This window comes from Calidris pugnax, unplaced genomic scaffold (assembly GCF_001431845.1).
Source record: "Calidris pugnax isolate Ruff unplaced genomic scaffold, ASM143184v1 scaffold277, whole genome shotgun sequence".
Taxonomy (NCBI): Eukaryota; Metazoa; Chordata; class Aves; order Charadriiformes; family Scolopacidae; genus Calidris; species Calidris pugnax.
In genome coordinates this window covers 921,178-939,248 of record NW_015091023.1, presented here as the reverse complement: position 1 = coordinate 939,248, position 18,071 = coordinate 921,178, and the positions used below count along the sequence as shown (strand labels likewise).

At 39.3% G+C, this 18,071-nt stretch overlaps 1 long non-coding RNA gene across 1 annotated transcript in view; it reads right to left on the bottom strand.

Annotated features, from left to right (window-relative positions):
- Positions 1–14,124: 14,124 nt before the first annotated feature.
- Positions 14,125–18,071, bottom strand: part of LOC106896111 — a 51,051-nt gene continuing 47,104 nt past the window's right edge. The window contains exon 5 of the long non-coding RNA XR_001413584.1: positions 14,125–14,170. This is a non-coding gene — a long non-coding RNA (uncharacterized LOC106896111). The remainder of the gene's footprint in view (positions 14,171–18,071) is intronic.

Here is an 18,071-nt window from a genome sequence, read left to right as displayed (position 1 = left end):
CAGTTTTCCCTGCAAAGTTAGATTATGCAAGCAAATTAGGATGGCTCCAACCATCTAGTCCTACTTTGCCTACACTGGGGTTAGAATTTCTACTTGTTTTCTCTGTAATTTTTTTTCCCACAAAAAAAGAAAAGGAGTGAAAAATTTGTTTTCAGTAAGGTTACTTTATATTTTTACAACACCTTTTATTCTAAAAGTTCCCAGATGTCTTCTATGGGCAGACAAACCAGCTTATCTGCTCCTTAAGCACAGCTAGCTGTCAAATGCCTAACCCTACAAAACTCTGGGTAATGCCAAAAAATATTTAAAATGAAGCAGGTGAAAGACAGGTACCAAAGCAGGAGATTATGACAAAAATATACTTTTCTTCATTTAAAACCATATTTGCAAGTGACCAAAATATTGATCTATGGTCCCCAGCATTTTCACTCTGTCACAAATACCGATTAAAAGGAAAAACAGAGGAATGAGCTCCAACTATTAAAAAAAAAATAAAACCAAAACCATCAGCCTTTTGTTGGAAGCATTCTCCACAGGACTGATCCAGCTATCTCCTGGTTCACTTATGATCTCTAATGACAACAGGCTCAAAGGTACTGGATAGTAGCTCTGTATTACTTGGGAGGAGGGGAAACCTCATTAGTTTATTTCCTTAAGATACCAGTCCTGCAAATGAATATATATTCAAGGGAATTGTTAAACTACACATTATGCAATGAAGATGGCAGGGATTTAGTTTTGCTGTGTTGTGTAGCCAGTATTATTGGGCACAAAACTCGCATCATTCTTTCATCTCCTGCTGGCTCTGTTAGGCTGAGAGGTAAAATTCCTTTTCAATTGAGGGCAAGTCATGGCTCAGACAAAACACTGGACCTCCTCATGCCACCAGCAGCCCCAAAACCACTTGGTTCATAGTTGTTCTTTTAGGGAAGCATCAGTTAGTCCCCAGCCAGCCCCACCAGAGAAAGTGAGTGTGCATGTGTGCCACTGTAGCCTTACACTCTTTCAGTCAAAGTCTTTCTGAGCAGGGCCATGGCTGGTTTGTGCAGGCAGATTGGAAGGAATGAGTCAAACCCATGCTTTTTTGGACTTCCCAGCTTTTGCTCTGTGAAACTTGCCTGGTGTAAATGAAGGGATATCTCTTAGCCCTTGAGCTAGCTGCTGTGAGGGAATGTAATAAAATAACTTTAATGGGAAGTGGTAGAACACATTTCTGAGCTGAAAAGTAGAGAATCAGAAACATGGAAACCCATGCAATCTGATTAGTGGCTCTGTGAGCTTCTGTATGCGTGTTCAATAGGGAAATAGAAACTAGGTCTGCTTCTAAAATAAATATAAAACTCCTTCAAAGTAGAGCTCTGAGGTAGATTTTCTCTTTTAATGCCTATTCCTTCATAACTCCACTGAAGCTCAGCATCTGCTCCCTGTTTTTGCAGCCTACACTAACATAGTAATATCTAAGACCAGTTTTTGCTATCCAAATTTCTCTATCATCTGGGAGGCAGTCACCTTTGAGAGAGAGCAATAGCGTCTGCCTTTTGAAGCCCTGCTGCTGCTGCTGGGATTCCTAACCCCTTCTGATGCCAGTGGTCCTCAAGGTGCACTGGCAAAGCACCTACACATGTAAAGGGGGAAGTACGGCATGGTAGTCTCCTAGGTGGGGTTTGCACTGGAAAAATAAAGCTCAGAATAAACACGTGGAGAGATTTTTGGGTGCCATGACTTGCAGCTGCAGCCATAGTTAAAGTGATCTGAATGAGAGTGGGCTCCAACCCACCCGCATGTTCAATGAAATAAGAGGTTCTGGTTGTCACCACCATTAGAAACGCACACTGCCGAAGAGAGGTGGGTACCCAGCCACACAAACCATGAAAATACAAAAACCAAACCCAAAGCAACTGCACAAATCAGACTCACCCAGAAAAAGGGCATAACATACACCAAGGGCAAGTGCTACATGGGAATATATCTATACTCCAGAAAAAAACCCCCACTGCATCTTTAAATAACTGCGCAAGGTAGATAAAGAGTTGGAGCTGTGCCAAGGTAAAAGTTGTAAAACTGGATTGATTTTTGCTACTGCTTGCTAAGGGCTCCCTAGAGCGAGGATGCAATGTTCAAATATAATAACTGATAGCCTGAAAAAATATTTCTGATAAGTGTGCAACTGTAACACAGAGCCCTGTCTGCAATGAAACAGGCTTTTGTGTCCCAGCTAACCTGAGTACTGGGGTGACCCAGATCTGCTGTTCCCTTCCCTGATTGCAGCCGCCTCCTTCAGCTGGAGAGAAAATGGGCCCAGGCTTTGAACAGGGCATTTTGTTAAATGCTGTCCTGGAAAAGTAATTACCTGACAGCCAGACCAGTGCGTATGAAGGGGGAGGGCTCTGGGGGAGGAGGGAATTCACATTCATTAACAGCACCCCAGCAATCCCAAAGGGCAGAGGAGTTAGTGCTAATCTAACCTCTTTTCAGCCTTCACCTTGGTGCGGTGACCACCTCAAGCTCTGTGTATGTGTGTATAAATTGCTTAAGATTCAATTGAACACATTAAGTTTTAAAAAGGATTTAAGTGAAAATTTTCAATAGCTTCTGAAAGGGGATAATTTATTAGCTCTGAGTAAATTAAAATCTCAAGCAGGGGTAAAGACTTTAGAGATTACTTTAATACATTTTATATGCTTTCAACAGAAATGTTCCTTTAAATGGTCCAAAAATCAGCTAATTTTGTCCTATTTAGTAAATTACCTCCTAAGGCTGTAATGTCACAGATTACAATTGCTAAAAAAAAGTTATGCCTTATCAAAGAGGAATAAACTGCATTTTTATAGGTTTAAATATAGCACTTTTTTTGTTTTCATAATTCAGGCTGGTAAAAATGCTGTGTTAAAATAATGCCAGGAAGGGAGTGTATCTTTTACATTCTTGTTAGGTCAGATGATAATGTAACAGAATGTCATGGCTACATCTCCCATATACCGTACTAGCAATTTAGAGTCTATTTTGTCTTTGAGATCAGACATATGATCAAATTACTCTGGTTAATTGTTTACCATGCATCAGCCGAATCTCAATAGCTGCCTGTGCAAATGCTCTTAGCCCATGGCACAGTCAGAGTAATTTGGCTTGGGTTAGCCCCTTTTCACTGCGGGCTAACGTATGTCACGTTATCTCATATTCGTAGTGGACAGTTACCACAGCCTCGCTGGTGTGCAGTAACATGCTGTGCTGAGGCTGTTTGATTATGCCTGAGCCCTGAATTTGCCTATGAAACCATTGGTTTCCAGGTTTAAGGTCTCTTTGGGGAGGATGGCAGGAAAAACGTTGGCTCTGAACAAAATCCTGTACATCCGTCCTTTACACAGTCAACAGGCTGCCTTTCAAGTTGTTTCCTTTATGGCAAGAAACCATACTGCCTGCTCAGCAGAGAAGCCGGCTTGGCTTCAGGCAGCTTTAAAGCTATCAGCAGCTGGGAAGCCAATGACTACATTTCAAAACTAAAAAAAATCAGTTTACATAGGGAAAAGGATTGGGTCTGGTTTAGAACTGCAGTTCTTGCAAACCACAGGACTCAGCTGTTATATATATATATCACCGCCTTGAAGGTCGTTGCCGCTGCTGGTGAATATGGCTGTGGTAGTAAATTTAACAGTGCCAGAGGTGATATTGGAACATGACCGTCCATTTTGGAAAGTTTGAGTGGTTTCTGACAGGTTTTTGCCCTTGGCCATCTGGTAGCCTTCAAACTGTTCCTGGGCAGGGTTTGGGAATTAGCAGAGATTTGAGGGGGTTGGATCTGGCCAGCCCATCACAGAAGATAAGGAAGTGCAAATGAGTCACTCTGTGCCAGTTTGTCTCAGTGCAGAAAACTGCCCCAAACCAATTTATTTTATTAATATTGATGCAGACTAACTCACAATAAGAATTCAAGGAGTTAGCAAGGTGATAAGTAGCTGGTGAGGAGAGAGTGATTTCAAGGGGAAGGTAATGTGGGGAAGTTGCCAGTAAGTGACAGTGGGGTAAGAAAGAGTGTTCAATGAGAAGGATAGAGAGAAGTGAGGCTGAATGAATAGATTATAAGGGTACCATCAGTCTGCAAAAGAAGAAAGAGCATGGAGCAAAAATAAGGAAAATAAATATTACTGCAGCTGAGATTGAAAGGGAAGACATTAAGACTCTAAGCTACCAAATAATTTACTAGTTGTTGTTAACCAAGAAAAGGAAAATCCTATTGGAAAATCAAATTTGTATCCAGGAATGTTTTAATTACAAGAAATGGGTTAAGGTACTTTGTGTTCTTTGGGTGGATATTCAGATCCATACACTCATCTGCATGGACATGTATGTGCAACATCATTTAAGACTGAGACACATAAAGATTGTGACTTTTGGGGCTCATTTAAGTTAGAATCTTAAAGAATTTAAAGGACGTTGGGGTTTTTTTCATTGTGGAACTGTGGAGAAGGCAGGAAAGCAAGTAGCCTGGTAACTGTATTATGCTGCTTAGTAAAGGAGTGGTTTACCTTTTATCCATGGTTTTGTGTGTTGCCTGTCTGTAACACTTGCCCACATGTGTGCAATACAATGGTTGCTATTAGGGTTCAGAGGGACTACACAGCTTTAATTGTTCACTGTTTCAGGATCAAGTTTGTCTGTTACCCCAGTATCCAGGACTGATCTGAACAAAAAATAAGCAATCAGTGGGATTCAGTCTCCAGACCTGCCTGATGTCAATCCTGAAGCACAGAGAGGATCCTCAGCCTAAACATTACCTTTCTTCTTGTAAAACACCTGAAGAGCTTCATGTATGGGCAGATCAGATGTGTCTTCATTTTTCTGTGAAGACATATCCTTGTTCCTGGTTATTTAGTCCTATAAGACAGGTGAGGTGATTTTTGAAACTAGTCCTTTGAGCCCTGGAACTAATCAATCTGGTTTCCTGTGAATCTGTTTCCTGACTGCAATATTTTGGTTTCTAAAAAGGTCCTGGATCTGACAGAAGCTTTTTACAGGTTTAGTCACTTATGAAGTCACTCTCCACTGCGGGATTTCCCATCCAAATCTCCCTCCCCTAGAGCATTTAAGAAGTTCCTTCATCTGTACCTGGACCCCTATAAACCTTTAAGAACTGGAGCATCTCTTAGAGCTCACCACTCTGCCAAATTTCTTGGAGCCAGTGAGGTCAGAGGCTAAACAGGGGATGCAGACAGGGACAGGAATTATTTTGCAGCCCAAACAGTAACTTATTAATTGTGATGATAGTTTTTTGACATGAGAATTCCCTTGCTGGGCTAGTTCAACGCTTAGCCTACCCTGGTATCTCACCTCTACTTATCAGTATCTTTTACTAGTTCACCAGCATTTACTTAGAGAGTGAAGTCTTGTCAATAGAGGAAATTAATGTGCAAAACCCCTAGTCTTATAAAACTCTTTTTTATCTCATTATCTCATATACTTCATGATTTCCACTAACATTTTTGAATTCTCTCCTTTTTTATTGCTATGCTTTTTTTTTTTTTTTGAAAGAATGTCTCTTGAAAAGAAGATAGTTCCCCCAATAATGCTATGCCACTGTCATATACTGACATGATAATAATTTCAGTATTATTATTTTCTTTTGCTCTTTGATGCCTTCTGGAATGCCGTACCTCTTTCAGCAAATAACTGCACCACAGCAGCAATCACCACTTCTCCCTTTCAGAAGGTACTTTCATTAACTTAAACTCACTGTGCTTTAAACTCATCGCTCTTTAAACTCGGAGATCTCAGTAGTTCAAATGATTCCTCCTTCAATATACTTTAACCTGCATTCATTGAATTTCACCTGCTACTGTGCTGTCCTTTCACCTCACTTCCTTCAACTTCCCCAGAGCTCTATGTAAACTTCTTTAGTGTTGATCAGCCTTTGTGATACCCCTAAGCATGGTCAGCTCAATGTTCACACAGATTTTCATGTCACTAACTTACAAAACAGTATCAACGGCAACATGCAGCTTGGGGGTATCCCAGTATTAATTACTTCTTCTTTTACTGATAGAAAATGGAGCAGTTTCTGCTTTGTGATGGTCTGTTTTTAATCCACTGTACTCCTGCATGCTGTTACTTTTTTGACAGTTTTCTGCAAGGCACTTGCAAAACAACTTTCAGAAAATCTAAATACATTAGATCAATCCCATTTTTTAATCTTGTGTTTTGCTGCTGCACTCAAGGAATGCTTGAAGAAAAGAGTGATAGGTTATGCATAACCAAATCATACTGCTTTGTGCCAACCATATCATAGTTACTTAAGTGTTTTATACATTAATATTTCAATCAATGAAGGTCCTTGGCAGATTACTTCAAGGTATGACTAACTTTAAACAGAGAAGTTGTATCCTTGGAGCCAATGTCCTATTTGCATATTTTAAGTTAGGCATGTGTTGAAGCCAGGACCACCAGGCTGCAGTCCCTAGGCAGCAAGCAGTTTCTGTCATTTTTAAATTTTTTTTTTATTACATTTTTTTTATTAAATGAGAGATTGAGTTTTATTGCTGGCAGCTGCCCCAGCTCATTCTTAAATCTAGTGGAGATTTAGTAATGACAGGTATTTCTGACAACCAGAGATACCAGGGCTAACCAAGGTTGGAGCCAAAACTGAATTATTCCTTGCTGAAAGCTGCTCCAGAGCAGGATGGAAAAGGGAACGGAGATGCACTGGCATGGGTCGTGGTCCCTGGCCTTGTGGCTGCAGGATAGTCCCTACTGCTTCTGCCTGTCCTGGAAAGAAGCAACCAGCAAGCTGGCCCTCCTCCAGCACCAGCACAGACCCAGGAGTCAGTAAGTCCATCCTGCAACCCCAATATCCTGCTGTCCTGGGGCCCTCCCCACTGCCGTTTGTGCCTTGAGCCAGCCAGGCTCTCAGCTCTTCAGTAAAAAAATCAGAAGGCTCTCAACATCCAAGCACTTTGCTAAATCCTTCTAAACTCTTGTCCATTTCTGCCTTCTCTGGGTTCAACCCTCTCATTTTCTTTCAACATATTATTTTGCTACCTTCATCTCCTGTGACCACCTTTCTCAGTGTAGTTGGTGCTGTGTAGTCTCACCGAGCTAGATCCAAGCACTTCTCATAGTGTCTTTCCAATCACCTCACTCCTTCTTCTATTCTTCTTTTCCTTCTCTTCCTCTCCCCTCTCCCTAAATCTCACCATCTCTACCTTTTGTGGTGATTTTATGTTCTCTGGCAACCTGGCTTTCGCTTTTGGGCAAAGGCTACTTGCTGTCTTCAGGTCTCACACATTTTGCTCTAAATGATCAGATGCATCCTGGAATGTACTGTGGACATTCAACCCCACAAAATCAAGAAACTAAAAGAAAGTAGTGGCCTCATTAAAATCACTAGATATAAAGAGATACTGGAATATACTTGAAGATACATTATAGAAGGCAGAAACATTTAGGGCTCCACACCCCAATACTGGCGACTTAGAGGCTGAATCTGCAGAATACAGATCAGATCTTTTCATTATTTTTTACTGAATTTGTGCTCCAATCCCTAGCTAGGATTTAACTGCAGTAATACAAATTTAATACTGACCCTTTAAAAATGATTCACTGGCCATTTTTCACACTTGTTTTATGAAACAGTCAAAACATTTTTCACTCTTGCTCTTAAGAATTTTTGGATCTGCAAATAGCAACATTTATTTTTATCTTCTATCCACTATTAGAAGCCTTCAAGCTGGGGCACATATTGTACACTGACTATAAGAAATACTGAAGCACAGAAACACCAAATGAACCTACTGTTTCAAGAGACAGAGCCTACCATTTCAAATGTCCTTGTGCAAGAATCTTTCTCATGGTCATGGTCACTAGGAACGTGTCTGAATAGTAAAAGACAAAGGGTGAAATCTCATTAATTTCAGTGGGGTCAGGGTTTCAACCAATTTGCTTCTTCCTACAAACATAACCTTGCCAGTACTTTTAATGTGTTGCTTTAAACACATTCAAAGCTGATGCAACTTGTTCTTCCAGTATTTTTTCCCAGATGTTTGTATATCTAACAATATACCTAAAAGGTGCTGTTAATAACTCCGACAGTTTTGATTTTTTGAAAGTGGCATCTAATTTTAGAAAACTATTAGATAACTTAGAGTGAAAGATTCACCAAGTAAATGGTACTTTATAAATCTTTCTGTCTAGATGGATGATTTAAATACAAGTTTCTGATTTTAGTTTTACTTGCCTAAGGTTGCAGCAACCATGAAAACCAAATGGATATCTTTACAAATAATGAAATAAACCACATCTAATTGCAATATTTTGAATTTTTTCCTATAGGAAAATGTAAAATACTGTTTATTTTTATAGTGATACTTACTGCAGGTGCACAACATGTGAGCAAATACTGTAGCTTTTATCTAGATGACCTGATTCTCAAATTCCAAACACTGAGGACTGGGAAGCAAGGCAAGAGCTAAGGATAAATTTTTTAAATCTGCATTTATTTGAGTTATGGATGAATAAAATATAGGGCACATAAAAGTGACAGTACCGCCTAGGTTAGTAGATTGCACAATCTGGACTTTCACAGCTACAGTATTTTCTCATGCATGTGTTACACTAAGAATACTAAAAATACCTAGATTTAAAAGACAGAGATGACACAACATCTAAATAGTGATGAAATACTCAGATACACATGAATTACATCCTCCAAAGAAGTCTTTTGAAATTAAGTGCAAAGGCCTTCATTCTCTTCTCATATGATTTAAATCAGCGGAAATGTCTTGGAGTGAAACCTTAGCTATATAGGTGCCCACAGTACAGTTCAGGAGAGAGTGGTGGCAAGGTTGATATGGCAGAGCCTTTAAAATTCCGGGTGCAGTCATAAAATTATGTCTATCCACTGTTGTCTTCAAGAAACTATTAATAAATACACAAATACCCAGGCTGCGGAGGTATCTTGAATTCTTTTTCTTTTGACATCCTACCTACTAGGGACTGCAAACTAAAAGCTAAAATTTTGGTTCCTTCATTTGAGTATACCTGCACTGCCATATGAAAAAATTGCAGGGACCTGTTCAGACATTGTTATCTTAATCCTCTGTTGTGCTGATTTTCTCATTACTTCTTCTCACTTCTTCTCACTACTTACATGATCTCTATGGTCCCTTCCAACTCTAGAAATTCAGTGAAATTCAGTGAAATTCTTGTTTTCAGCCATGTTTTCAGCGGTCTCTGCACCCTCAAACAACCCCATCACGCCAAACCCTATAGCATGCCACGTGTGTGGTCACTTTCATGGAATAACATCCACCAGCCTGGTTGGCTCCAGCAGAACCCTCTCTGACGTCAAACTCTTTGAACTGAAATAAAGAGAAACTTTAGGGTCACGAAGACATTGTATGGAGCCTAGAGGAGAGTCAGGGTCAAGAGCTATTACTTCACAGGCCCACACCTGCTCTAGACAGGATTAGTCTGAATCGATGTGAAAGCCAATAATTTGGTGCCACACAGACTACTGCTTATGGTTTCTAGGGGAAGATATTTTTTGCCTGTCTTCAGATTCTAAACTAAAAGGAATAATAGTTTGATGAGCTGGAAAGTTAATGCAAATCATGTGAAAGCAATACATTCTGACTCTTTTAGTATTATTATAATACAGTTTCTACTTCCTGTGAAATACAAGTTGACTAACCTGTCTTGCTGTTAGGATCTCAACTGGAAGAGAGGCAAACAGCACTTAGATGGTAAAAAAGATGCCAAGGGTCTTCATTACTGTAAGACACTTGCTAAACAGGTAGCACTGAGAGAAACAGGAGCATTCAGAAGCTGCTCAGGGTCCCAGCTGAGTGTGACACTCTTTTGGAACCATGGTCCCTTACTAAACTTGGCTGCCTTACTTTTTACGGAGGCTCTGACACCCATGACATATTGGTGTAGTTATATGCACAGTCAAGTTAATTCATGCTTGTTAATAAGCACCATGCAATTCGTGCATTTTTAATGCAGAATGCTTCCAACAACCATCCCTAATAACCTTCTCTTCAGTACCAGAGTAAAGCTCCTCCTGTGTTATTTATGGTTAGGATTAGATTTCATCTCACATAACTTTAACTGTCAAGTTTAAGCCACTCACCACAGACTCCCTGTGTAGTCACTGGAGAGAGATAGACATCTCCAAAGGGCGATTCCTTCCATCTTTCTTCAATACCTGTCTTCGGATGGGATGAATCACCCTCTGGAGGTGCCTATCTCTCTTCATTGTCTAAAGAGGGAGTCAAGCTGACTTTAACTTATAGACATCTAACAGAGACTTCTAACTTATAGATAGTGAAAGTGAAATGAATCCAACCTTCAGCGTACTGTACTTTAAGTAGTTCTCTGCTTGGTATGAAGAGGATTGAAGGAAGATTTCTCTAAGTGCAAGCATGGTTTTGTTGCTGCTGGTAGGAATGCTTTGCTTTCTTCTCTTGCCTCCCTGAGATGCTGACAGCTCTGATGTTAATAATGGAGCACCAGTCGGGCTTCAGCGATTTGCAGAAAAAAGGCAAGTTATGTAATTTTTTGAGGTAATAGCTGCAGTCTGGGAAGAATTGGCCTGAAACTGTCTGAAGCTCAGAGAATCTTCCATGTTAAATAGTTTAATTTCAGGATAACATTTCCATGACTTGAGTTTAAAAAAAAATAAATCCAACCTATTTCATTTGCTGTATGAAGTATCTACATTTGTTCCTAATATTCTTAATTAGGTCATTTTGAAAATTTCAGCACGTCATTTTCAAGTGTGAATTTAAGGAGAGGAAGATTTGCAATCTATTATATTCATACTTCAATTGTAAAAAGCACCCCACATATCCTTGTTTGGTGATAAAATAACATTTCATGAATCAGACAAAGAATTTTTGACATTGATAAATAAAATGGCTGCATGATATATCACTTCACACTTTCCCAGCACTTATCCATGGCCTGGCTTCATCCCCACTTTTCTTCCTAACCTGCAGAAGTGTGTGTATATGTAAAAAAACACAGTTTCATATGAGAAATTGCTTCGAACAAATATATGAAAAGTAGTCTTCAAAAGAAAGACACTTTATGATGTTGCTAAGACTTGTGATTTAATCATGCATTTTGCAACAATCAGTATTTTTAATGCCTTAGCTTCAAAAATCCTGTTATTACCTGATAATCACTGTTTTTATTAAGGAAAAAAAAAAAAAAAGACATTCCTAATGGTCTGGACTGCAGAGGAAAGTTCAAAAATATGAACTGTAAAAGCTCAAATCAAGAAGGTGACAAGTGAAAAGAAGCAATTAATGTAACACTTTATAATTTTTGGAAGCCTGACTTGATTTTTTTTCCCCTCAACTAAAGTACAAATTTCCCACAGGATTTTCTTTTCAGGATCACAGTTCTTGACGAGGCTGAAGTGAGACACAGGATTGTGTGACAGAATTCATGCCTGGCCAGTGGGTCAGCCTAAAGACTATGCACCCCTCTAGGTCCAGATTTTTTCCAAGACAGTGATCTTGCCGGATGGCTAAACTTCATGGGGCTTTATAAGGGGTTTGCTCTGTTTTGGAATGAGGTCTTTGAATCAGAGTTTGCAAAGAACTGGAAAGGTTCTGTTCTGAATTGTACTGTTGCAGAGGGCGAATTTCATCCTTAGACAACCAAATCCAAAAATCTTCTTGAAAAAAAGAAAATTATAAGGCTTTCTCAGTGTCTAAATTTAAATACTTAAATGAGGTGTCTGAGGTAGAAGGTTGGTCTCCTAAAGCTTCCTGACTAATCAACGGAAAGGGAAAGACAGACCTGTAAAGCACCTTACTGAAGTTTCTGCTTTGAAACGTTTACTGAGAGAGCCTGGTTTCCTGACTAAGGCATTTCTCAGTGTCGACTGAGTCCTGCTTTCTGGAGCATAATGCAAATCTGACGTTGAGTCCTGTTCTCAGTTACATTCATTTTGTAAGAGTCACTGATGTGGGATTTGTGGTGGCAAAGGACCATGAAAACAAACTGTGTCCCAACACCGGTGTGGATATGGCTATGCTCAGCAAGCCTACTGCTTCTTGCTCCAGTAGCCAATAGGAATGGGCTTACTCTAGGCAAGTATGTGGAATTACAGAGTGTTAGGAGAAAGGTAAATTTTGGAAAGCGCCCGTTGCCCTCACTTCATACATCACAGAGCATATACAGAGGAAAAGAATAGTGCTTAGAGTAAATTTTTGGTACCTTCATGTAGGGTTTTTGGGTAGCTGACCTGGGCTAGTCTAAGTCTGAGCAATCCTCCAGGACTACAAGGTGGAGCCCTGGTCTGCTCCAGCAACACAGATACCCCTTACTTACAGCCACAAGCAACTGGAAGCTGAGAAACTACAGGAAGCTCAGTTCTTCATTGCAATTTTTGAGAATGAACATAAATTGTGAAAGACCTCCTTCCTGAAACACTGGTCAAGTTTTTGAGAAAAAGCTGATCAAGTTGCATTTATACTGCACTGCAATGTAAATATATATTCCTCTTAATTGCCCAATTTTTGCTGTGTAAACTTGGTGAAATCCATTTTATATTAGATTGTCTTTACTGCATTGAAGAACAGCCTTTGCATTCTGCAAAACTTCATTTTGTTTTAGACAACAGATTGTTATTTTAGAAACACCTCAGTATCTCCAGTGACTGCTGGTTTTAGGTTAAGCAGTCCAAAATCTGTGCTTGATTTGGAAAAGAAAGTTCAGGATTAACATGCTGTTTCTGCAAATCCATAATCAGGGCAGCTTTGTACCAAATAGCAGCTTAGGAAGCAAGCCATTGCATGCATGGCATGACCCAAAACAGGTGCACCTGCAAGGAAAAGGACTGAAAAGAATCTGTTTAGTGAAATAGGATCCCATTGTGTGATGTGTCTGTTTTTCAAATCTGCCTCCTCTCCTCTCCTCTCCTCTCCTCTTTCTTTTTTCTTTCCTTTACCTCCCTTCTAGGGTAAAAATACACACAACCATTTATTTTGGAAGCAGATTACTTAAAGTCAAAAAATCGTTCTTACTTCAGAATGAGAGGAAGGGATTCAGGTGAGTAAACACAGATGTTTTGTGCCCTTTGAGATGCTGTAGGGTGCCCAAGATGCCTGGGCTGGCTCATCTAACACAGGGTATCCATTCCCTCTTGGAGCAGGGGAGGGATGCCCTGTTCTGTCCAAACTGGCACAAGAACATCCAAATCTCCTTCAGAGTGTCTCTACCTGGAACTGTTCCAATACAGTTACTCTGCATTAAAACAACCCACAACACTATACCTTATTCTGGAATAATTTTCGTGTAAGCTATCATCCTAAATTGCCTGCCACAGACAGCTTGGTTAACAACCTAATCAAGGCTTGCCTCAAGACGTTATTTAGAATCATTAACAATAGAAAGGAGAGGCTAATGGGCATCTACACAGGGCCGTGCATGGAAACATTGGCAACACTTTTTGGGAGCAAAACTTGGGATTGTCTATGTGCAAATTGCTTTGGTTTAACTAAGAATGAGATTTAAAATCAATGTAGTTAAAACAGTGAAATAGGTTGTGTCAGCTCTTTTAAATCAATATAAGCCTGACAGAGCTTGGTTTAACTTATACTGAGTTAAAAGTAAACCAAAATAAACTGCTTGTAACCAAATATTAATGTGTATACATAGAGTTTGTACTGAATTAATGAAACCGATTTTAAATCGATTTAAGTCAAAACAATGCTAGATCTGTGTATAGACAAAAGTTTAATTGGAAAATGATTGATCAGATGTATATAATGCAGCCAGTGGTGGGGGATATGAGGCAAAGAAATCAGAATCTGGACCTAATGAAAAAAGCTGAATGGATGTCTCCAGGCAGCATTGTGCAATGTTCAGATATATAAATAAAGGGAAGAATATTTAGATTGTAGCCACTTCCCTACACAATATAAGGTCCCCACATATTGATATGCATTACTAGATATGTAGGCAGATGGTATAAATATGATCAAAGGATGGAAGTTGAAAGTGGGTAAAGGGTCTAAACCAGAATAAAGTATCCATGTCCTTAATGGCAAAAAACCAGAATGCCACCTGGAATACTATGGTGAAAAAAACAAATATGGCAGAACAGATCTTACCACCCTCTATTTTTTTCCTCTTCACTTCTCAAAGGTCTTCACATGCTAGCATTCTGAAAGGGAAAAAATAACGTAAAGAGCTTTTTCTGGTATTGTTTGAGATTGCTTTTTTTTTTTTTTTTTTTTTTTTTTTTGAAGTAATGAATTTTTGACAATAGTTTATTTTTAGAATTCTTCCTCTCTCTTTTCAGAGAAGACATTCAGAAGAAAATTTTTTGTTTTTTGTGTGATTGCTTTTTTTTTTTTTTTTTTTTTTTGTTTTGACAAGAACTGTTTTACTATCCAGGGCCCCTCAAAAAATTGAAGATGTTCTCAGCACAATATAAAAATTAGTCATGAAAAATATAAATGCTCTTTCGACTTGAGAAAGGAATCACTTCATAATTTACACTATCTCTACTTGAGAAGAGAACAACTTCACTACTCATGAGTTATTGGCTTTCCCCTCTTCATTAAGCATTCCTTGTCGTGTTTCTATCTACTTAGTGCGTGTTCTTCCCACTCCCTTGTCAATGCCCTTAGATACAAGGGATATATTTGAGACTCAGTGCACAAAGAACTTTCATTTTAATACACAGCAAATTAGAGGCACTGCACATGCATGTATATGTGCTGTACCAGACTATTAACCTCTAATGTGTATTCGTCCTCCTTGGATAAGCTTTTACCCACATCGCACCACTATTTTCTAATGTTTGCAAACCAATTAATATATCTCTTGGAAGGAGCACTTTGCAGAATTTACCAGTGACGATAGATGTGAAAGAAGATACGTTGAAATGAAATCTGAAGAATTGTCATCGTTGACAGGAAGCTGAGGGATGTGAATTGCATACAGTATATACAGAAAAGTGGTTGCTCTATAAATTTTTCTGTGTCTCTAAACAAAGACAAAAATAGGTATAACTAGCCTGATGCTGTTTAGTTACGTAACAGATTGAGGGTTTGGGTTTTAGTCACTGAAAATGTGATAAACAACATTGTGCATTAATGCAGAAAACAGATTGAGCTTTTTAATGGTACATCAAATAAGACTTTATTAGCATCTATTAGGTTCAACCCAAAGCCCGGGAAATAGCATTAATGAGCATCATATATCAGTCTGTCTGTTATTAGATAACATTATCCCTTAAAACTAGCAAGTCATATAGTACTTTATACTTTTTACCTTTATCTTTAGAATTAGCTGCTGACATCCTCTCCTGTTACACTGGCCTTACTATTAGTAATAGTGAACCAATTTATAAACCCATTAGTGACACTTTTTCCCGAAGATAAAAACAGTCAAAATTATCTGGCAGCAATTAATCTTAATGGCTGTATGCAGTAAACAGCAATGGGCTAATTCCAGCTCTGTCAGCCCCATCAAACAATCCCACATTAGGCAGCTTTTCACTGATCCATTAAGCATATTCAGAACAACAACAAATTCAATGCTGAAGGCATATGCACTAAACATTACAACAGTGATCTTCTGAAGCCATCATTATCTCTTAAATAGTACTTCCCCCATGTATTATCATTATGCTGTACATTAGAAATACTTTGATTAAACTCCCTTAATTCATAACAGCCAGCTGCAGACCATTTATGCAGTTAATCTCAACACAACAGCTATTGAGGAAATATAACAAATGAAGGCTGTAAACTGGAAGTCATTACTACGAAAGATACTGGTTTTCTAGCCCTCATAGTGCAAAGTGCATGGCAAGATTGTACTTTAGGATGACAGTAATGCAGGCTGAAACCACTAATGACCTTCCACATGTCCTGCAACATGTGCAGCAGGAGTTGCAGCTGTAAAGGTGTGTGCAGAAGTAACCTGACAAGCTGTCAACAGGAATGGCAAAAACATCCAGGAGCTCCTTGTCCACACAACCAAAATACCAGTCAAGACCTGGCTTGCAAACTGCAGCCTCTCCGTGGCTTTGCTGGCTTCATCTGGAGCTCACAGTAATTTGTCTCTATGAAAGAGCAGTTCTGATTTCTTCCTCTGTGAAGCTCAAGTTAGTAGCAATGACACTTTGAAAGACTGCAGACCTTTGAGTTTCCTTTCCTACAAGTAATAGCTGTTTTGAGAATTTTTATTAGACTGTTTCTCTTTAAGGTATAATGGATATGGTGTGGCAAGAAAATTTGCATAAAGCTTTCCATGGTGATGTAAACAAAACAATATTATCAGGAGGGGAAGGAAAACAGTAGCTAATTTATATTTCCACACTGACCTGAAATTCACATGAGGTATCCTCATTTAATAACATGAAAATGTTAAATGGATAAAAGTTGATGGTATTTTCTTAAGTTTTCATCAAATGTATTCCATTAAAATATGTATTAAAAATTCACTCAGAAGGGTTCATGCTGCATGCTAGGGAAAAACAGGAGCTAAGTTTGTGTTACTAACCTAGATCGTACCTTTTCTTAATTTAAAAAATACCCCAAGAAATCTGTGGGATTTGGGTACAAAAAACACTTTCACAAATTCTTTACTTGTCAAGTGTAAAGAAACCATAAAATATTAGTGAATAAGGTCTATGTGTTTTACAGTTCTTCACCATATATAAATAGTTTATTTGATTTTAAAGATATAAACCACAGACACAGTGTCTACCTTGCAATGAAATGATCAAATAAATAAAACTTCAATTTGGCATGAGCCTAGCTGCCAGTTCTGATCTTAGTTCCAGTTCATAAGTCCAGCTCACTCGAAGGTGGAATGCAAAACCTCTGCAGCACCTTCAGGACCCGCACTGAGGAGCGGGCAATGGTGTGCAACAGGCAACAACACCCTTTAGAGGGCCAGAAGAATGAGCTTCCTGATGCTTTGGTTAAAACCAAGGTGAAAAGTCTCTCTACAAGTGCAGTTTCGTGTTTCTATTACTTTCTAAAGCTCATGCACTGCTGGAACATGTGAGGCTGCCGCTCTGCACCATTTTCCCTGTCTGACCTGGTGCTGCACACACCTAAGCACAGCAACATAAAATACACTGGCTTGCTTGTAAGCAGAAGGATTCAACACAGCCACTTTTCAGATGGGTGCCCACGTGTATTCTCCCCTCTGTGAGGAGAGGCAGACCTGTGTACCATGTTAGACGTTGTGCACCGCCTAAGCAGCAAACGTACTTAGAGAGGGAATTTTGCAAAGATATATTCCATCCTAACCATAAACCTTTTACGGGCTATCGTAGTATTCTCCCTTTCAGAGAGAGAAAAATGGACTTGTCCTTCAGATACAAGTTTCAAACCCAGGCACTCTTCCTACACCCACAGCCCCTTGCCATACTATCTTAGCTAAGTTACTTTATGTTCCTGTGCCTTGGTTTCCCTTCCTTATAGTGTTGATAAGATGACTTTTCCACGTAGCAGAGCTGTTGCCATGACTAACTAGTAATGGGCATGGTGCTTCCAAGGTTTTTGATTGGAAAGCTGAACCAAAAAAAATAAGTTGCTACGTCACTTACACTAAGTGTCTGCTTGTTGCCTCTCAAGGCTGGCTCCCATCACCACAGTTATGTAGGACCTTTAGACATCGAGAAGTTCATCTGTACTGCAGAACTACTCTGAGTCCTTGCAAAACCAGAAATGTCTCCCAGAAGACCTGACCATTTTCCAAGATGATGGGAATGAGCAGAAATCCATGTGTCCCTCAAGAAGGCAGGTGATGAGCATGCAGGAACTACATCCTTACCTCCAGCCTTCACTGCTACCACAGTAAGCAATCTGTTTTTTAACAACCAACACTAGATAGATCAGTTTCAGGAAATTATTTCTCCATATCGGTCTCATTCATGCTGTTCTAGAACAAACTGGATGCCAATATTTGGAAGAATATTAGCTGAGCTTCATCTTTGGCCCATTTCGGGTGATCTGGAGATAATCTGTAACAAGAAAAGCACCTGGAAACCGAAGCTGCTTCCTTAACCCAGTAGAAAGGGAAATCTAACTAATTTTTTT